This window comes from Cavia porcellus, unplaced genomic scaffold, assembly GCF_034190915.1.
Source record: "Cavia porcellus strain 051 isolate PalLab524CR breed Dunkin Hartley unplaced genomic scaffold, mCavPor4.1 scaffold_31, whole genome shotgun sequence".
Lineage (NCBI taxonomy): Eukaryota > Metazoa > Chordata > Mammalia > Rodentia > Caviidae > Cavia > Cavia porcellus.
In genome coordinates this window covers 23,257,262-23,278,552 of record NW_026947514.1, presented here as the reverse complement: position 1 = coordinate 23,278,552, position 21,291 = coordinate 23,257,262, and the positions used below count along the sequence as shown (strand labels likewise).

The 21,291-nt window shown below is 37.8% G+C and overlaps 1 protein-coding gene and 1 pseudogene across 50 annotated transcripts in view; both read left to right on the top strand.

The window, feature by feature from the left end:
• Nrxn3 (neurexin 3) overlaps positions 1-21,291 on the top strand; it is a 1,541,537-nt gene that overhangs the window by 1,041,303 nt on the left and 478,943 nt on the right. The window lies entirely within an intron of this gene.
• On the top strand, positions 996-20,593 carry LOC134474172 (large ribosomal subunit protein eL33-like; annotated as a pseudogene).

Below are 21,291 nucleotides of genomic sequence, written 5' to 3'. Positions count from 1 at the left end.
GATACTGCCCTCTTTCAATTCCTTGCACAAAGTTGGGCTTCAGTGTTAGAATTTTACAGGTTGGAAAACAGAGGTTAAAAAGTTTGCCTTTACTTGTTCCCATTTATCTATGTGTTGCAGTATGTTTTGCCTCCAAGGGGTAACTTCATTTACACGCTACTTCCTAGCAGAAATGTAGATGAGAAAATGTTAATGAGTATTTTCTTGTTTATGCACTAGAAGAAAATAGCATATGACAAAAGTCAGCTTGTAACTGATGATCACTATCTCCTCAGAGAGAAATTCATGCTAGGCAAATTTTAGCAAAGAATAACATGGTTGCAAATTACTGGGAAAGTCAAAGATCTTACGAAATAAAAATAAAGGGACCTCCAGAACTATTTCGAAACCATTTGGAAAATACAGAGCTAGATCCCTTCTGTGGTAAATTTGTGCAGAATGTAAACATTTCAATGTTCAGTGTCCATTGGAAAGTGGAATTTTTAATCTACTTTATAGTAGGAAAAAACAAGTCTTAGTATAGCTATCTTCCGACCTAGAAATGGAGAGCTTCTTTTAATGTAATTTTTTTGTGTTTTGTTTTCTTTCCAGGGCTCAAAGGTTATAGAGCAGACAGGAGCACCTTATTATGCCCAAACCTTTAGAGTTGACTTTGTGGAATTTTAGTTTAAATCTAAATTTCTTATAGATAGGACAGAGTGCAAGGTCACAGTTTTTATTTCAAGTTTTCTTCCTGAGCAACTCTGTGCTTTGGAGATGACATTTTAGACATTCTGTAAATACCTTGATTTTTTTTTTTTTTTTTTTTGAGACAGGGTCTCACTATACAGTTCAGGCTGGCCTTGAGCTCACTTTGTAGCCCAGGCTGGTCTTGAACTCACAAGGATCCTCCTGCCTCAGCCTCCTGAGTGCTTGGATTACAGGCATGAGCCACCACGCCCATGTCTGATACCTTGATCTTTTAACCCACCCTCTTTCTTCCAGCTGTAGTTTTCTGTGTGGTGTAGAGTATATGTATGCCTTAATCATATAGCTGGGAAGAACTTTCTTTCTCATATGCATGAAGAGAGTATTGAATGAAGTGATCTTGCCTAGTGTTTCTCAGTACTAGGACTGCATGACTCTGATGAGTATGTCATTAGAGACACCACTCTGCATCTTAAATCTATCTGAGTGCCACAAGTCTATCACTACTTTATAGATCTATTTGCTTGACTATCATAATAACTTTGCCAAAGCCACAGCCAGATTTTCTCTTCAGACAGAAGCAGTGTAATGTACGAGTGGAACACAGTGTTGTTTTAAAGCCCACAATCCAACTTGACTGCAGAGTCACGCTGAGATGGGAAGAATGGAGCTTCACTTAAACACACCTTATTAATCCTGGAAAGGAGCTCTGTGTTGTGCTTAAAATGCTCCTTTGTGTTTAGTCGTACCATGCAGGAAGCAGAATTACAGCTGAGTTTATAAAGAGCAAGTGGTTTCTTTCTACTTGCAGTTAGGGTTTTGAGAGGAGCCTATTGGGATCGTGCACTAACACATAATATATACCTGCTGTATACAGGGCACCCTGCCAGATGCATTATGCGTATGATTTCATTTCAGACTCACATGCTTTGAGGTTAATGAACTTCCTACTGTTTTATAAATAAAGGCACTGTGACCCAGAGACACGAAGTGGCTTGACCAAAGTATGGCTGTGATAAAGCCAGGATTCAAATCTAGTGCTGACCACAAAGTTCTCGGTCTTTCTGCTGTACTACTTGGTTCGTGAACTCAGGAAACAGTCATAACAAGCACACCAAGCTCTGTTTACATGAATGCAGTGCACAAGTTAGCTCAGTGCTTTGATCGTACAGTTGACACCTCTTCCAATGCAGCTACAAGAGGGTCCAGTTCCTAGCAGGTACTGCATGTGTCAGTCTGGCTGAACCCTTTTTGAACCAAGGCTGTAGCAGGTGCCAGCAAGTTTTGTGTATCAGGAGAAAAGGGATGCTAATTTATAAAAGAGGCAAAATGTGAGGGAAAGTCCTGGGCCCCTCAAAAGCACACCAATAGTCTCATAGAATTTTAGAGATATGATATAATAACTCAGTTCTCTAAATGGACAATTGGGGGGCACAGCCTCTGGTATTCAGTCAGCATCAGAATCAGTGATGAGAGTAAAGAGAGCCTGTGTCTCTGCTACAGTGGAGACAAAAAACCTTCCCATTCCTTTAAGACTCTTTCTCAAATTGCGACCTTATTCTCCAGTTCTTTCTACCAAGGAGAAGTTTCCTCTTAACTAGGTGAAATCCCTGCAGGAGTGGATTCTGCCTGCATTGAGTTTTTCTGACCTTATATTTAGATGGATGTATCACTGTCATCCTTCTAATAGGTACCTGGCTGTGTACCTAAGAGGTAGGATTTCTTGGAGAAGCTGAAGGCTTCCTCTGTGTAGGAGACCCTAGAGTGAAAATTGTCATATTTAGGGCCCTGTCCTGATTAGGTCTCACTCACCAGAGAACAATCAAGAAATAACCTTTGTTTGCAGCGACCACTGCTTCCCACGTGGAAGCTATGACTGACTGAGTTACAGGTCAGCGGTGTGTCCCCAGCCTCGATCCGTCCCCTTTTCTTATACCAGCTCTTGAGCACCTTGATACAAATAAAACCTCTAAAACCTCTAGAAACAGCAAGGCACATTTTCTGAAAAACCTACTGACCCTTTTTTGTTGTTTTGAAATACTCCTCTAACCCTCACATCAAAATCATCAATTGTACTTTTGACTGACTTTCCCTAAACTATGAATTTCAACTCTTTCCAATGCAGTCTTTCAGAATTTGAATATAATTACACGCTTTGGGTGCAAATTGTGGTTTCGACTACATAGGAAACTAATGGAAATGATCCGCCCGTTCCTGTAGTTTGTAGATTATTATGCTTCAGAACTGGGGATATATATTTAGGCTGCTTTTCTGTGTGGCACATTAAAATAAAAATGAACTCAGAGTGAGCCACCATAGTAAGTAAGCCGTAGAGCAGGTTCACAGAGCACAGCATTCAGCTCAACCAGTGTTCTTGTTTGACTTAGCATCTACCTGCTCTGCCCTTTTGTCATTTCATGGTGCCATAGAAGAAGAAGGGGGAGGAGACAGGCAGGGTCAGGTCAGAGACTTAAACAAGGAGGAAGTAATAATCAGTCCAGACTCCCATGTGAGGTGAACATTTAAAGAGAATCAAAATTTGCTGCAGAAAGAACTCTTTTCATGAAAAACATACAAGACTTAAACTTGTGCGCAGGTGTAGCTGACACCTTCAGGGATATGGACTTGGGCAGTTATTTGTCTTCCAGACAGGAACCATAGACAGCAAAGAGAAACTGCCTAGCATCCCCAGGCTTGTGACTTGAGCCGCAGAATTCTGGTTGAAAATTTTAAATATGTTTCTACGGTTCATTTACTGTCTAGCCTGAAATTCTGGACTTATGGGCAAGGAGGGAACAAAGGCTTTGGGGCTTTTTCATAATGGATAACTAAGAGAATAGCTCCAATTGCTTTGAAACCTGGATTTTAATAAAAGCCTAAAGACCCTGAGAAATAATCAGTTCAAAAATTAAAAAGGAAAGAAAGAGACTTTCTCAGATTCTTGAGGTCAACTCTAGTAGCATTCTAATTACTTTTAAAATTTCCAAAAAGTGCCTAATGAGTTAAGTCTCTGCTACTGGGAAATACTGCTTCCTGGGCAATTTGAGTAGAGGGAATATCTTTTAATTAAGATAGTCAAGTTGTATTGCCTTTTTCCTGTGAGCCAAATATTGAATGAATTTTTCCATGAACCAGTATTTCTGCATGATTGCAGAGGCATCTTTGACCATTTCCTTATGTTAATTCAACTTTCTTAAATAAATGAAGCCCGAGAAAGATATTTCTGCTTTCACAAGAATGACAATAATGTATCCACTTAGTTCATTAAAATGTGATAACATCACTTGTGTTCTCTTCTCTCTAATGTTCCTGGCCTTTTTCTAAAAGTTTCAGTTGATGTTAATTCTCCTATGAGATAGGAACAGTTATTTTGCCACTTAAAAGATAGCAGTCCCATGGCATGGGACTTTTGAGGTGCTTGCCTAAATTTGTATGGGCAAGATATAGCGGAACCAGGCTATGCATCCAAGCTATCTTAACACAGACCTTTGTTCCTACTAATTATATAGTGTTACCTGGGTGCTGTCAGAAATTCTACCTGAGATTTCCAAAATGGAACCCTGGGCTATTTTCAAAGAGAGATTTTATATTCTACCTAATTCCATGAAAAATTCTAAGGAGGCTGACTTTTTGCATTTAGCAGCAAACAGTACACATCTACTTTGTGTCAAGTATTGAACCAAGTACTTCTGCTTACCTCGTTTAATCTTCACTGACCACGATCCAAGATAGTTACTCATTATTTGTGAATTTACAACAAGAAGAATGGCGCTTCAGACAGTATTTTATCCAAGTTCTTCCATTTGCAGGTAGCTACTGCATCTATTGGACATTTAGGTTAGGCAACCAACCCAAATACAGACCTATTCTGTATACTACAGCAATTAGCAGAGCATTTCCCTATACCTACTGAAAAGTCCTACTATGTTATCAGAAAATCTTTCCCAAACACCCTTTCCAAACATGGTGTAGTTTCAATGTCTGCTAACAAAGAATGGTTATTTTTATCAATCAGGGATCCAAGTGCGAGGGATCTTCCTCCTTCGACAAGAGAACCCACTGCTACCTCACTCTCCTCATTTTTGTTCCACTACAAGAAGTAGTTTTCACAGAAAATTTAAGGCTCGATACTTGTGAAAGGCTTTTTCCTCAAATTATAGTTTTAGGCAACCTATTGAGTCTTGCGAGTTTTATTTCTCTCACCTGCAAAGTGAGGGAATTGCAGTTAATGATCTCTAAGTGGCCTGCCAGCTTTGTCTTTGTGAATTAGGTGTTCATCTTTCTGTCAGGGTTTACAGGTAGATTTTAGTGAATTTTAAAATACATTTTTACTCTTACTGGATCACTTTGAGTGTAGTGTACGTCTCTTTTGACTCTTCATAAATACAGCGACTGTTCATTAATTATGAGGGGGGAAACTAATTAAATGAATGTTTCAGGAGTGGAAGTGGCTTTCACTTTGGTAATGTGTGTATTGTACCTGCACAAGTAGCTGAATGTGTGAGCCATTAAAGATAATGTATCATAAAACCTTCAGTAGCATCCTAAGTAGCTCCTGCTCTGGAATAAAGATCAAACTTGAGAACTAAGTCTGCTGTGCATTGTAGATGTAAGGATGCCTCAGTACCTCCTTCTCCTCTGAGGTCCAGTGTGTCACAGGCTCGTGTCGATACATCAAAAATAATCTGAGGAGGAAATAGCTTTTATGTGAAATAGGAATGTAAACCTTCGGGATGCCAGGGGGCTATGCTGTGCATATGTATTGCAACCCCATCCCATCAGCTCTCAAGTGCCTAGTCGTTATCCTGAAGAACTCTCAGATAATCCTGGGACTAGTGCCTCTTCATTTTTCTGCACAAAGTAATTCAGTAATGGAAACCCACAACAAGACTCACAACTTGACCCCTAAATTCTTCAAGGTGATGCCACTATGTTCTGAGGCAGGGCTTTCAGTGATCTCAAAAACTGCTTTGCATTTGTGGAGTCATCAAATACTAAACTTGGAAGATGTCACTGGAGGCCAATCAAATCATATTTCATGTGAAGAAGCTAACAGGCCAGGAGTTTCTGAATTTTTCCCAAATCACATTTCTCAAGTTATGAGCAAGTCAAGGTTAACACACAGGTCTGAAGCTTTTCTGTTAGGTCCTCTTTCCACTGCATGCAGTGTTAGTGCTCCAAGTGTCATCCGTTATGCTGTGGCCTGGAGGCCTGGGATGGGGGCCAGGGTAGCTTGAATTACAAATCACACAGAAGGAGCAGAAAACACCATAGGGTCCTGGAGACTCCAATCTTTGGCTGTTTCTCTTAATTTCCACCCTGGAGTGTAGTGCCCCCTCCATCTCAGATGTACCCCTCCCTCCAAGGCCCCCACTTTCACTCTGCCCCAGCAGCCTGGAGTGGGAGAGTATTCAGTGTGCCACAGTTCAATCAAACTGTTTGATGAGAGCTTTTGAGCTTAATTACATGGAAGGTTTCTTCCAGGGAAAGGAAAAAGGAAAGAGAAAGGGAGAAATTAAATTGAAGTGTAAATCAGTCAAGGGCTTAGATCCCGTACTTTCTTTCTTTTTAATCAAGAATAAAATGAGAGGAGAGTTTTAAGGATCATCAAAAGACGCTGTTAACTATCCAAGGAGCTCTTGACTGAAGATAATTTGTCATAAAAAGAGAAGTGTACAATTTGTCCAAAAGAGGAATTATCCAAATGTCCTGCATAGTTTAGGAGCATGATGCTAAGGGAGGGACAGTTGATTTTTCTGTGATTATTTCATCCTTCATTCTCCTAGCGAGATGGCACATTTTCTTACATATTTTATATGTTTGATAAATATTTTAAGTTGATGACTTGATAAATACATAATGTGCAAGTCAGATAATATATTATTGTGTAAGGAAGTGTAATATGCTTCCCATTCATTCAGTATTAAACTTTATACCTGAAATCAGTATTGAAGATTGTGGCCAGTTTTCCTTTGTGTTTGGGTATTTTCTTTTACAATTGTAGAATGGTTTACAGTGCTCCAAAAATTCATAACTTCATCCCTACGGCCTTGTGAAATAGGAGGGCAGATGAAATGATTGTGATTTCTCCCATTTTTTAGAAACTGATACAATTATAAACAAACAAACATAAATCACTTGAGTGAAGTCATTGAAGTATTGAGTGATGGAACAGAAACTGGTACCCAGATAGTGTCTACATCTCTCTATATGACCTTGTACCCTGTATACATTTCTGGGTTTTCCAATAGAAGGGTAGGAGAGCAGTAAAGGATAGTGTTTGCAGAGAAAATGCATTGAACTTCGCAGTTGATTACTGAGTATTTATAATGAGCAAAGCTAGGCAGTGTCTATATTTTAAAGTAGAAATTGAAACATGGGCTTTATCCTCAATGATTTCCAGTGTAGTTGCCAATTCCTTAAAGTGTTTCTTTGGAGTACTTTTATACCCCATAATATCTCTAGCTACATCACCCAGAAAATTGTAACAACCCATTTTGAGGATTCCCTAAGCCTCTGACATTCCTGTGGATGCCTTGTCTACCACTGGAGCTACCTTTCTGAAGTATCAAGTGATTCTTCTGATTCTTCTTCTCTGACTCCTTGAACATGTTGACCACCTTCCCATCACATGGCTTTTATATTATCCATTCTTTTTTTGATGTTTTCCTTCCATATTATCACATGGTCGCTACTTTTATAACATCGGGTGTCTACGTCATCCTCAGGAGCCCTTGCTGAATGACCCGATCTATTCCTGAATGACGCAGTCTAAAACTCATTCTTCCTGAGCTCTCTCTAGCAAATCTGCTTGTTTTCTTTCCTTGTATCTCCATGATTTTCCTTATGAATTTGTTGCTTCCAGCCTGTTAGGGTTTAGCTCTGAGAACAGAGACTATTTCTATCTTGCTCGTGATCATTTCTCCAGTGCTGAAAACAGGCTAGGTAAGACTGAATCTCCATAAACATTTGCCAGATTATCGTATATGCAGCTCCTATTTGGAATGCTAACCTCAGTATTCACAAGACTCTTTAAAACTCCATGTCTTTAGAATATGCTATTCCTGTGATTACAGATTTCTCCCAGTTTGTATGTTTCTACTAATTTTTCACAAAACAGCTCACTCTCTAGTTTCTTTTTTTTAATTAAAAAAAGCAAAACAGAAAAAAAGGCTAGAAATGATACAGAATTTCTAAAAATAACATTAAGAAATCATCACTAGTTGATATATTGTATATAGTTATCTTAGAAGTAGTTGTTCAAGTTACAAAATCAAAGCATAAATAATGAACAGAAAACAATGATAGCACAAACTATTCTGTTTCATGTACTAACAAAAACTTAGTAGTATAGTTACCTATTTTGCACACTTCAACAGACATGCAGTTGTATGTGTACACAAGTTGTTCTTTCCTTTTGAGCACTTTCTCTCCCTTTTGGTCTACAAGGTTTCCTCTACCTCTCAGCTGCACGGTGAATTTACTGTACTCTCTTCTCTGTAGTGCTTTTCTTATTGTATAATTAAACTTATTCATCATATATTAAATCTTCAATATCCTAGGAACTATGATGGGTGCTGTGTAAGATTTGGGCCTTGATATAAACAGTTCAACCTTTGGTGGAAGAGCTGACTCAATATGTATAAAATATACAAGACTGTGTTGCTATTATTTATTGATGGTGATTGTTTTTCCATTAGACTCTGACTTTCTTAAACATAATGAGTTATTCAGTTTTATATTTTGAATGGCTGACATAGTTCTCTTATAGAAGATGTACTGATGATACTCATTATAATGAAAGAAACTAGTGAATGAATTTAACGATGTTAAGGACATAGGATGTTTTAATAAATGTTATAGTATGACAAACATCATTAAATAAGGAAAAAGGACTGTGGGAATTTAGAAGGGAAATATGTCACAATCAATTAGGACATTAAAACTTTGTAGGAGAGAGAAACTTTATGTCTTGTCTTGAAAAGCAATTTCCAAGACAAGTATGCCATAGGGTGTGATGTATTTAGGAATAAATCAGAAAGATATTCAAGCATTCGTATGGCCCAGTTTGGTAAGTGACAGGCATGGCAGGGTTATAGTGATGAAGGCTGGCAAAGAAAGTGGGGTCTTGACAGAAGACATTGAACAATAATTATAATAAATTACATCTTTGATATTTACCATTCAAGAAACAGTAGTATAGGCCTTATATGCTACATTTTTTCAGTCATTCTATAATTCTTTTATCATTACCATCATTGACAAAGAAAGAAAAAAATGGGTCTAAACTGGTGTTTAAATCTTAGAGGACAGTGTTTTTCTTTCCAAAATGTAAATTTGGCGTTATAACTCCCCTGCTTAACAAAACATAATCAAGGAAACAAACTTTCCTCCTGGTTTACATTACCTTTCAAACAGTAACAAAACTCCCCCTCTTCAGACTTGGCTTTTCTTTTCACATGTAAACAATTTCCTCACCTGTTCATTGACTGACCTCTACCCAAACCTAAGGTCTCTAATGTAGCACCTAGAAAGGGCCTTGTACTTCCTTGAGAGGTTTAAATTCCTAGAATTTGTTCTCATAACCTTCTGGAATTCTCCCTACTTACACAGTTTAGAGTTACTGCTCTATATTTTGGCAATGAGGATTTTTTTAAAAAAATCTTTCTTAAATATATTCCATTAGATTTATATTTGACACATTTAGCAAATAAAAGTTGTTTTATAACTGAATCTCAAATTTAACTATATTTTATTTGGAAACCCATGAGAGAAATCATATCTGATTTTTCTTTTATCACAACACAGTAGTTGGAGGTGCAAGGAACAGATAATCATCCAATTATGACAAATAAAATGAGTTTTCAAAATATTCTGGTAGTGCCCTGGAGGCCTAATTGGGATGACAAGAGACTAAATTTGGGTAGACTAATCAGGGAACTTTCGTGATCATCAAAGGGAAAGGTAATAGACAGGTTGCAGCATTAAGGTTGGAAAGATGGTGCTGTGGAGGAGGAACATTTCTCAATTGGGATCAGAATTATTCTAAGTATCACTGTAACAAAATCAGCACAGTGAGCAGTAGACAAAAGAGCCACTTTAAACTGCTAGTGATCAAAATTATAAGGAGAGATAAAGATTAATACAACTTTATTTATATAATGCTTCACAACTTTTAAAATGCTGTCCTATGTCCCTGTATTACACTGCTTTTATAGAAGAGAGTTGTTTTTGAAAAGATGTCATTTAATTATCCTTTCTTTTTGTAAATTCCGTTAATTTCCCCATCAATGTAGTTTCTTGGCCTTCATGTCTGGGCATTTTTAATGAGTTCCTTTTATATAAGGGCCACCTGTCTTAAAGCTGAATCCTTTACTTCTGAAGCACCAGGTGATTGTGCATTACACATAACAAACCTCAAGATGCATTTGTATCAGCAGGTTGATTTTGTATCCATCAGATTCTCTTAAAAATGGAGCATTACTGGCCTATAATGAGATGATCAGCCAGAGGCTAATTTCTGTAGTATTTCGTCCCGATGCCAGAACAGGTGAAGACAGACAAGCCACAAGTGCCCACTTCAGATAATAAAGATGTAATTGTAGTCATTCAAATTTGTGTGGAAAGCAAATCTTTTCATTCCTTATTTTTCAATTAGTGCAGAGTGTGGCTCTCTGGCCTCTGGCTACAAGAGACCAGATGATCACGTATTCCTAACTAGATGTGTGAACAGAGACACACGTTTAGCCAGTTGACACTGCCTCAGCTGCTCTTGTCTAGGTCTTGAAAACTTTTGCCAGCACAGATTTGCCTGCAATTAGTTGTCTGAAAGATTAGGGGTAACAGATGCATGGTTAAGTGGGTAAGACACTCAAAAGGCATAGCCTACCAGACCAAAGGTGGCCTTCTTAAATGTCCACACCTGATTGTGACAGATCATGCTTGCTTGGTGAGTGTACTAGAGACCAGAGCTCAGTGGTATTGCTTCTGAGGGACTTAGTTGCAAACATGTTTTGCTTTGTTGGCCAAACAGTCTGTCACACCACAAGTACTCAACTGCCATTGTGGTATAAACACAAGCACAGACAGTATGCAAGCAAACAGTTACAGCTATAACTATGCTGCAGTACAAATTTATTCTCAAAGACAGGTGGGCTAAGTTTGTTAACTCCTACCCTGGACTTAAGCTTCCTGATTCCCATGGCCTATCAGCAATGGGAAAACCTTTTAGAACTTTCGGTGATATGAACTGCCTGCTGTGGCATGTGTGGCCTAGGTGCACCACCACCAGCCTAGGTGTTGTGATTAAAATTTTTTGCATACACAAGGAAGCTAGCTCATAATTCATAACTTAGTAAGTGTTCACCAGATTGTAACTGGTGCCATGATTACAATAAATTTTTAGGCTGCAGGGAATCCTGGGTGTCATAGAAAACTTTCCATCATTTCAATGACTAAGGTTTCAAGAAGTTTAGGGACTTAACCAAAGTTATTGCAATCTGTTTTCTTATAATCCTGTTTATATATTAATTCTGGAAAGCCAAATAAAAATGGTAGCGTGAAGCCAAACTGTGTACTACATTGGAGGATACTTGAACATCCATTTGAGGTGTATGTGTTATGTATCAAGCATGCATAAAACATTATGCTGTTTCCAGTGATGCAAAGATCAATAAAGTTCTTGCCTTTGAAGATACAACTTATAAGCATCCAAATAAATATCATGAGGCAGTAAATGGCAGGTTTCATGTATTCATACATGTCAAATACTGTCCTTAGGTCCTTAAATACCTTATCACACATAGTTCCAATAGTTCAGTCTTAAGCATTTTTTTATAAAGGTATTGAAACGAAAGTGTTAAGCTCTCTGCTTAAAGTCAGGAATTATTAAAAGCTAGAGCAACGATTTGAACTTACCTTTCTAAATGTGCAATATGCTTTTTGTCAGTTGTTGTCATGATGGAGTATATACGTATTGTTTCATTGTCAGTTACTCTGAAAGGTTGTGTGTCCCCAGATGTGTGAGTTGCTCACAGTTCTGTGGGTCAGCAATTCAGGCTTGAGTTTTCTGGCCAGTTCTGAAGGTCTCACATGTGTTCCCTTATGCAGCTGCAGTTGTGTGCAGATGGGCTGGGTGATAGCCCCACTCATGTGTCTGATGATGAGTTTCAGTTATTATTCTTGGGTCTCAGTAGGAATGGTTATCTCTGCTTCATATGATCTCTAGTCATTGACTCGACTTTCCCAGCTTTCTTCACATGGTGGTCCAGGCTGCCTTCCAAAGAGAATGATGTAACCAGAGCAGCCAGAGCTCCTGAGCTTAAAGGTCATGCTGCAACACTTTTGAGGCATTCTGTCAGTCAAAGTTAAGTGTCGGGGCCAGGCCAGATGCAATGGCTGGGGAAATAAATTACATCTGTTAGTGGGAGGTGCAGAAAAATCACACTACAGAGGAGCAGGGCTGCCGAGATGGGAAAATTTCTTGTTATATTTGTGATCTACTACAAAAGTTGAGTTGAACCTTAACAAAAAATCTAAAGATTTGAGGAGTAGAGACTTTGGAAGAAGAGGAATTTTAAAGAACAGTAGTTCAGAGAAGCTGAGAATAGGGCCAGCTATACAGCTATCCTATATTATCCAGGACATTTCTACTTGCCTTTGCCCTAACAAGAGAATAGCTCTTATGGTTTGGAAGGACATAATTACAAGAGTGGTTTTCACAGTGGTTTCATATTTTTCAGTGGATTTTTTTGTTACATCACATTATTATACTATATAATTTTTGTCACATTTTTTATTCAAAGAAAGATGGGAAATCTAATTCTTTCTTTGTGTTCCATTTCACATCATCATGGCAGCAAAGCTTGTGTTCATAGCTCACTTTCCAGACATGATCATATGGGCTTGCTGTGATTGATTGGGACTGAGTGTTTTCCTCAGCAGCTTTTTTTGTGGCAGAAGATGAAAGTCTGACGGACTTTAAGATGGAAAGGAAGGAAAGAGAAAATGTGATTTCATTGGCAGCTGTCTTACCTATCTTCATTAAGATGGGCTGTGGACACTGAAGACCATTGGGGACTGGTGGTCATAAAACTAATAGGCGCCACTCGACCTACACAGCTCATATTACTGCCAGAGATCTGTCATCTCAGTGGTTATTGCAGCAGAAGAAGGGGTCTCCTGTAGGGAACACAGCAGTCCTTGTGTGACAGAAAAGAAACTGAAAGAAATAGATTTTTTCCATTAGCTGCAAATCAAACCTTTGCACATCATCCCTCAGGGTGACAGCACCTGTTTCTCTAAGGCAGAGTCAGAACAAATTTATTCAAGCTTGCAGAAAACAATATGGGATCAATATCACTGTGTGTGTTTGTGTGTATGTGTGTTGGCTGTGTGTGTGTGATGGAAAAGTACATAGCTTCTCATTTGAAGGGCTAGAGGTGGCTGTATGCATATGTGTAACAGATTCATTTGTGGACATGAAGTTGAAGTAGTGAAGTTGAAGAGAGAATCCAGTTTTGATGAGTGAAATGAGTGAGCAAATAATACTCCAATTCCCAAATTTCTGGATATGAACTCTTTTTCTCCAGGAATGTTTGCTGAAGGGAGGCAAGAAAACATTTCCTTTTCTTCTGACAATCAAACACTTCAAATGTCAGTCTGCATGAGTGTTTCATTCCATTACTGTGGTTTCTTTGTATTTCAGTCTAAACCTCACATCCCATGTCTTATAATAATAATGGTAGCAATTACAGTCTAATAAGTCTTTGCCATGTGCTATGTGCTTCACATAGATTACAATATCTAATTTGTATAAAAATCCTTTAAAAAGAAGAATCCTTGTAAGACAGATATAATTACTCCCAGAAAACTAAGATTCAGGGGATATGAGTAACTTGCCCAAAGTCATACAGCTGAAAATTTACAGGCTTCCAAATCCAAACATTCACAGCCTCTAATGACACTTCTCAAGTCTTTTCAAGGCTGAGAGGAATAAGAGTAGGATGATTTGTTAAGGAATCCTTAATTTAATTTTAATCTAATTTTTCTTTGAAAAGTCATTTCAGTTGTCCGAAGGTAAATTCATCAGCTACCTGATCTAACAGTGTTATCAGGAAGAAGCTAACGATCGTGAAGTAGAACTTTTGAAATCAGAAGGGCCTTGCTACATCATCTAATTTAACATCCTCTCTGGATACTGTTGGTGCATTTTACAGAAAATGGGGTCTGAACAGGTCAGGACCGTAACATTGCAACTAACAGAAAACATTTCCTGCTCTGTCTTTCTCTACAAAACTGTCCATCTTTGGTGGAATCATTTACTATATTTTTTAGGTTCATATCAAGGACTAATGTAAAAGTTGTTCAGCTGTGATCATTTTAGGTGAAGATTGACAAGCTTCATTTTGGTTAAGGGCTAGGCAGTACAACATCTTGGCCTTTTGAACCAGAAGTATATGTGTTAACCATAAAATTATACCATCATAAACGGTCTGGTACCATTACATCCAGTACAACTTTATTTACAAAATCTCTAAAACCATCAGGTTTGGCTGTGCGTTTCTGCCTTAGATCTTTAGTGCTATATAGTTATTCCTAGGAAATGGCAATCTTTTAACTGAGATTTATACTCTAGTAGTAAAACCATAGTAATACTATATTAGTAGTAGGATAGTGCTAATATATTACACTAATATATTGTACTACCAATTAATTAATATATTATATTGATAATATAGTAATAGGATAGTGGTGGCAGGATAGCAGTGCTGCTGAGAAAAGCAGTAACAGCCCCAATAGTAATCATGCTTTCTCTTTGGATTTGCTTCATGTTTTAGGCTATACATATAAAAAGAGGAAATGATTCCCCAAGAGATATGTAGGATTGTAGAGGACAAAAGGGAAGGTTTTCGCAATATTAACCTCTCCTGATCTTTCTTAACTCCTGCTAAAACCTGCATATGCAATGGAGAATTATTAGCTGAGTATAATAAAAGCATATTAATTGTGCATTATAGAAATTGGGGGGGGTATGGAAAGAAAAGGCTTAGAGAAATAGTTGTGTTTCTCCAGTATCCATTAGGGTGCAGTTTATTTGGCTGCATAGTGAGTGTCAGAGGTCCCCAGATACATACCTATCAGTCAGTGTCTTCATCTGGAGGCACTTTGCAATTGAACCTGTGCAGAAAAGGGATTTGATCAAATTGGTTGTGCTATGATAAAAAAAAAAAAAGCATCATTACCCTATCACCTTTTAAAATCCTAGTACCTTAGTCAGTACCTGTGAGGGGTGATTGATGTTTAAAAGGTAACCTAAGAAATAATACAAATATTTCCAGTTATTTAATCAGCAAACCACAAACAGGCAGGTCAAAAGAGGAAGTGATACAGGATTCCACTTACAGGGCATAGGGACACACTTTTGTAGTGTGGATGAAGAAGAAAAAGATACAGTAAAACCTTGGGAAAATATACAGTAAAAACTTGCCCTGAAGCTGTTCTGCAAGGCAAACAAATCTATGTAATAAATTTTAATTTGACAAACAAATGATGTCTTGCAATGTGAGGAGCATGTGACACTGACACTGAACTTCGTATTACCACAATGGAGCAATGGTTCTTCTTCCTTTCTCACTGAGGGATTATGGTTGATCATCTCTCAACAGCAAGAGGTTGTGGAGGAGAGCTCTCCAGCAAAGAAGGGGAAAAAGGTGGAGGAACCCTTTTCTTAAAATGAGATTATGCAAATACATAAAATGTGGAAACTGCAAAGTTTTATAGAAAAAGCATCACTCAAATAAAGCTGTAAGCAATGCCAGCAACGAATCCATTTAGGGATAATGTGATATCACATTTCTGCAAAATCCTCAAAAGGAAGCTGGGCACCGTGGCATGCACTTGTAATCCCAGCACTGGAGAGGCAGGAGGCAGGAGGATCACTGTGAGTTCAAAACCAGCCTGGGATACAAAGTGAGCTCAAGGCCAGCCTGAACTGCATAGTGAGACTCTGTCTCAAAACAACAACAACAACAACAACAACAAAAAAGCCTCAAAAGGAGGTAAAAGCAAGTGTCATTGGATAGGTTCTTGTTAATTTGCACAGGAAAAATAAAAGGGTTTCATTCATTAATAGATAGCAGTGATCCCACCAGTGATAGTGAAACTCATCTTACCCAGTAACCCCGCTCTCTTGTCTCCCTCACACCAACCATGGTTTTCAAATTAACTGCAAGTTAATTTATTCTTATTTATATTCTGTATTTTCTTTATTATTTTATTACAGTATTGTAACCATTTTATATGAATATTGTTATATTGTGGAACAAATAATCTGAGTTTCCATTATTTCTTAGGTGAAATTCGTTTTGATACACAAGTACTTTGGATTACAAGCCTGTTTTCTGAATGAATTATGTGAACCAAAGGTTTTAATGTGTTTTAATATGGACTTATGTGGTCTATCTCACGAGAAAGTCCCAAGTTATAATTATGCATTTATTGGCTTCTTCTGATTGGCTGAACTTAAATTCTGATTATTCTTTCTCTTTTCTTTCTTTCTTTTTTCTTTCTTTCTATTGTGGCTTTCTTTCTTTCTTTCTTTCTTTCTTTCTTTCTTTCTTTCTTTCTTTCTGTCTGTCTGTCTTCTTCATGTAGACATTAACAAGAAATAGCTGAAATGTAGCTTTTATTATGCTTTCAAATCAAGTAAGACACTTACAAGACCTCCCAGGCCTTACTTACTAAGGAATTCTTTCAGGTGTGGTCTACATGTTAATTTACTTTAACATTAGTGTTAAATCATTCACTCAATAAGTATTTATTTGACACTTAGAAGACTTTTCTTGCTGCTGAAGGCAAATAGACACAGCACAATCTGGTCCTAAAGCATCTTGAGTTCCACAAACACAAAACCAGTAGCATCGTCCTGCAGAGCCTGGTCCTAAGCCCTATAAGTGCCAGCCAGAAGCACTTTGGTGCCTCTCGGTTTTGTAGGCAGATGTCTGGTACTGATCTCCAAATCTTCCCCTCATTAGCATAATCTTACTGAAGTACTTCTAATCTCTCTGTCATATTCTTTATTCCTGAAATGGGAACTGTTTTTTTAAAATTTTATTTGCTAAAGACTTAAGAGCTTATATGTATAAGTGCTTACATTGCTAGGCTTTAGTAAGTGCTAGAATAAATGCCAGCCATTGTTAATATTACTATGATTGCTGAGGAATAACTGCCATGTGAAGTTTCATTCAGGTATACTCTCTTCTCTGTACACGTCATATATTTGCAGAATCCTAGCTGCTTGATTGTCAGGACATTTTTCTGGTACCTAGAGATGGCAGGACCAATATATCTTTTGAAACTTGTTACTAAACACCAGGTTTAATGAGGTAAGCAGCAATTTTCCCTTGACATTTTACAGGTGGAAGGGATCCTAGAGGCTGTCTAAGTCAGGAGCACATTTTGAAGATAAGGGACTGAAAGAAAATGACTTTCTCAAAATACTGCTCAGGCAGAATGAGGGCTAGAATTTCAGTGGTGGTTTTCTCTGAACTCTGAACTCTAAACTCCTTCCTCGGCCATTTCAAAATTATTCTATCTCATCTAATAACTTCTTCATACTTTTGTGATTCTTTTAAGGTTTTCACTGGCATCAGTCAATAAATGAACCAAGTATACATAAACTCCAGCCTAGTTTTCTCTCATTGCCTATTCTCAGTTTTGTCTTCTATTGCAGGAAGGAAGCTTCTAATCAAAAATCCCTAGCTTTCAAGTCAGCTGAAATGTAACTCTAATGAATAATACGGACTTAAAGTGGGATTTTTTGAAATTCTAGTGTTAGTAGGACTTACATGTTCCTCCAAATCTACAAAAAGTATGTTCCTGCCTGAAATAGCCATAAGGCCAGACAAAAATGTGCCATATGCTTCCATCATGAAAATCAGCTTTTGTTGACTCTATGTTGGTTTCTGTTTCTCCAGAAGGTTCTGCAGGGTTGCAGAGCTTGTCTGTTAATGCTTTTTCAGCTGAGTCTTTTCCAGAGTCGTTCTTTTTTCTTTGGCCTACAGGCAGGGGATTAATCAAGGCATCATAGCCATGCTAGACTGCATATTCCTTCTCTACAGAATACCTCGTCTTCATTGAAGCCACTTCTTTTTTATGTTTCATTAGAATGCCTCTTCCAAGTTGCTCCCTCTCAACTTTATGCACCTTGATGCACATCCACTGAACACTGTTTAAAGGCAAATCCAATTTAAATGCAGTTCATCCCTTTTAATATGCTCACCTTTAGAAAGCCTTTAACTTTAAAAGTGTTGTTAGCTGCTTTGGCAGAGATTCAGGCTATATATACATATTTTTCCCCCATGGTTATTTGTTTGCTTGACTGTTTTTAGTATATGTACTGCCTAAGTACATAGACTGCCTTGCTTGACTGTTTTAAATGGTTGTTCATTAACACCATGATCTTATCCAGAAAACCCATTTAATCTGCACAGAGCTTGGGAGTTGTTCATGTTCCTTGCTACCAGTTTTCCAAGGTCTCCAGGAGGCTCAGTTCTCGATTTTTCTCTCTGCCTCAACACCTAGTTCATCAGCAGAGATAAGCCCCAGTTGTCTGCAACTGCAATCTCATCAGGTCTGCAAGATAACATCTTGTTTGACTCCTCTCCCTCTCTGCATACCTTTCATTAATAGTGTGGGATTTGGGCTTTCAGAGAAGCCAGACATAAACAATTGTAGTTGATGAACAGACCCTACTGTTTGCCATTATTTGCTTCATTAAAGTTGACAGCCTTTTTCTTCCCCAGATAAGGTGAACCTCTTTCCACTGACCCTTATTAAGAATTGTCTCCTTAAGAAGAGTCACTTGGAAAGGTATGCATGGGGCCAATGCTACTTTCAGAAAGTAGTTGATTTTGGTAGACAACTTTATTTAGTTTTTATTGTTCTTTCACCTCATATATATGATAGCCACCATTTAACAAATGTTTATAAAGCAATGAGTCATTGGAATAATCAAATTTATTCCTCTGCATGCATGACTATTATTATTATTATCCCCATCTTTCTTAATAAAGAAAATGAGCCTCCAAAATACTAAGTTGTTCCAAATTGCATATCTGGGGACAGAGCCGGGATTTGAGTTTAATAAGGCTGCATTCAGAGCCTGAGATTTTATCTTCTGTGTTCTATTCTCTTCATCCTGCCTTGAGCTACCAGATTATGTTTGGGGTTTATCCTTTTGTTGTTGGTCTTTGAAATCCTTACATCCATTCCAGTTTTCTCAAGTTTATTATAGATCTGTTGCTTCATAGAAACTCACCCCAAAACTTAATAGCATAAAGAAATAACAATGCATTTTCTCATTTAGTTTAGCAGGTGGTCTGTATTCCAGGAGCAGTTTAGCTGCATGGTTCTAACTCAGAATAAGGTTGTAGGGAGGATGTTGGCTGAGGAGGCAGGCTTCTGAGCCTCTACTGAGCAGGGGGGCACACTTTGAGGCTCACTCCCACACATGCCTGGAGAGTTAATGCTAATATTGATAGGAGCCTCAATTCCTCACCTCCATCAATTTCTGTCCTAGCTTTATTTTATACATAGGGCATTTAGGTCTTCAGTGAAGTTTTAGTCCCCCCTCTCTCATTCTTCAGAAATATTCTTCAGATTAGGCCATCTGTATTTGTTTTAAAGGCTTCCATAATGAAATACTTGAGACTGTGTAGCTTAAACATCAGAAACTTAATTTTATCACAGGTCTGCAGATCAAATATGAGATCAAGGTCTCAGAAGTGTTGAATTTCTTCTGTGCCTCCTCTCTTTGGTTTGTGGATGGTCTTCCTCTATGTATGTCTGTGTCTTAATCTCTTTTTCTTCTAAAATTATAATATATGGGATTGGGATCACATCTATGATCTCATTTTAACTTACATAAAGCCTACAAATAATAAGATTCTGAGATTAGTACTTCAAAATATGAGTGTTGGAGACTGACAGTTAAGCCCACTACCATTTTCGTCCCTTGGGTGTTTGGGGAATTTCCTTTTGCCATTTTTTATGGTTCATGTCTCAATCCTTAACCTCTGTTAAGGATGTTCTCAAATCTTTTGTATAGCCAACTTTAACTGTTATTTGTCTGCCCTTCTGTGTACCCATTACATGGAAAAGAATTCAGATCCTGTACTTACAGGAATTTTCTTGGAACTTTTAAACTCACACAGAGTGTTCTCTGAAAGAGTATAAGCATGGCCAAACGTGATTGTGTAAATTACTTTTTGAATGCACATGAAATGCTAAAAAGAGAGATATAAAATAGTAGTTTTGAGGGCAAGTCTGTGCTTTTTTCTTAGGCTTTATCTGAATGCCATGTGTAGATTCCAGAAAGATATACCTTATGAAATGGTCCAAAAACCAGGTGGAAGATAGTGAACAAAAGGAAAAGTGTTCCTCTTGTCTCACAAGAAATAAGCTATTATCACTAAGAACTTAGGACAGAATATATTATTAAAATACATAACCATCTCAAAGCCTATGCCTACTGGGAACAGGGCTTCTGAAAGATGAATATGTCTGGGTGCAAGCATCTTACTGGCTATAAGCAGTGTCTCTGGAACCAAAGGGATCACATAGGTCTTACTAAATTGAAGATGTTTGTGCCCAGGGTAGAATTGAATTCTACTTGGGCAAGAGATGTGCTAATATATACAATCAAAAAGCCACACAGTGACTCTAGGTGGCAAATCAAACAAAACCAGAGTAACTGGGCCCCAAGGAAACAGTAGCATTGTTTATCCCAAATTCTGAAGTCACTAAAGTCATTGGACACAAAATCTGTGTAATGCTATACCCCACCCACAAGAGTTTAAACTAATGAAAATTAAAATAAAGCAAACATCCAAAAAAAAAAAAAAAAGGCTTCACTACTGTGTTGGGGATGTAGTTTAGTGGACTGCTTGTCTAGCATGCGCAAGGTCCTGGGCTAGATCCCCTGCACCACCACAAAAATAAATAAATAAATAAATAAATAAATAAATAAATAAAAAGAAAAGAGAAAGAAAAAGAAAAGAATGAGAAACAGAAAGAAGAAGAAGAAGAGAAACCAATCACACCACCACAAAACTCTGGTGTACAACTGCCAGTCTTTGTTTCTCATTAGTGCAAGAGAAATATTTGAATCTTTCATTAGGATATGCACGTATTACCTGCCTGTGGTCTGGCAAAATTCTGTATAGCTGCCACCATGGCTGTTTTCCATTGATACTTGGCATCCTATAAGTCATTTTGGAACTCCAAGGTGACATTAATGTATCCAGTTCCCCACTATATTTCTCTTATCTGATTCCAGTTATCTAAACATGATGGGTATTAACCAGAGTTACTGTAATGGCAGCATTCAGTCATTATGCTGAAAATATGTCTGGTAAAAATAAGGAAAGCTTACAGGTCTTCATAGCAATGTCATTAGTAGTCTTTTCCTTGAGCAAAGTTTGATAGGTGTATGAGAATAACTCTTCTCAAAATCTGAAGTGCTTGAGGTTTACTAAATACTCTTCTAAACCCAGGCCCAATATTCTATTATACTGTTAAAAAAGAGGTCTCTGTGGAGAAACT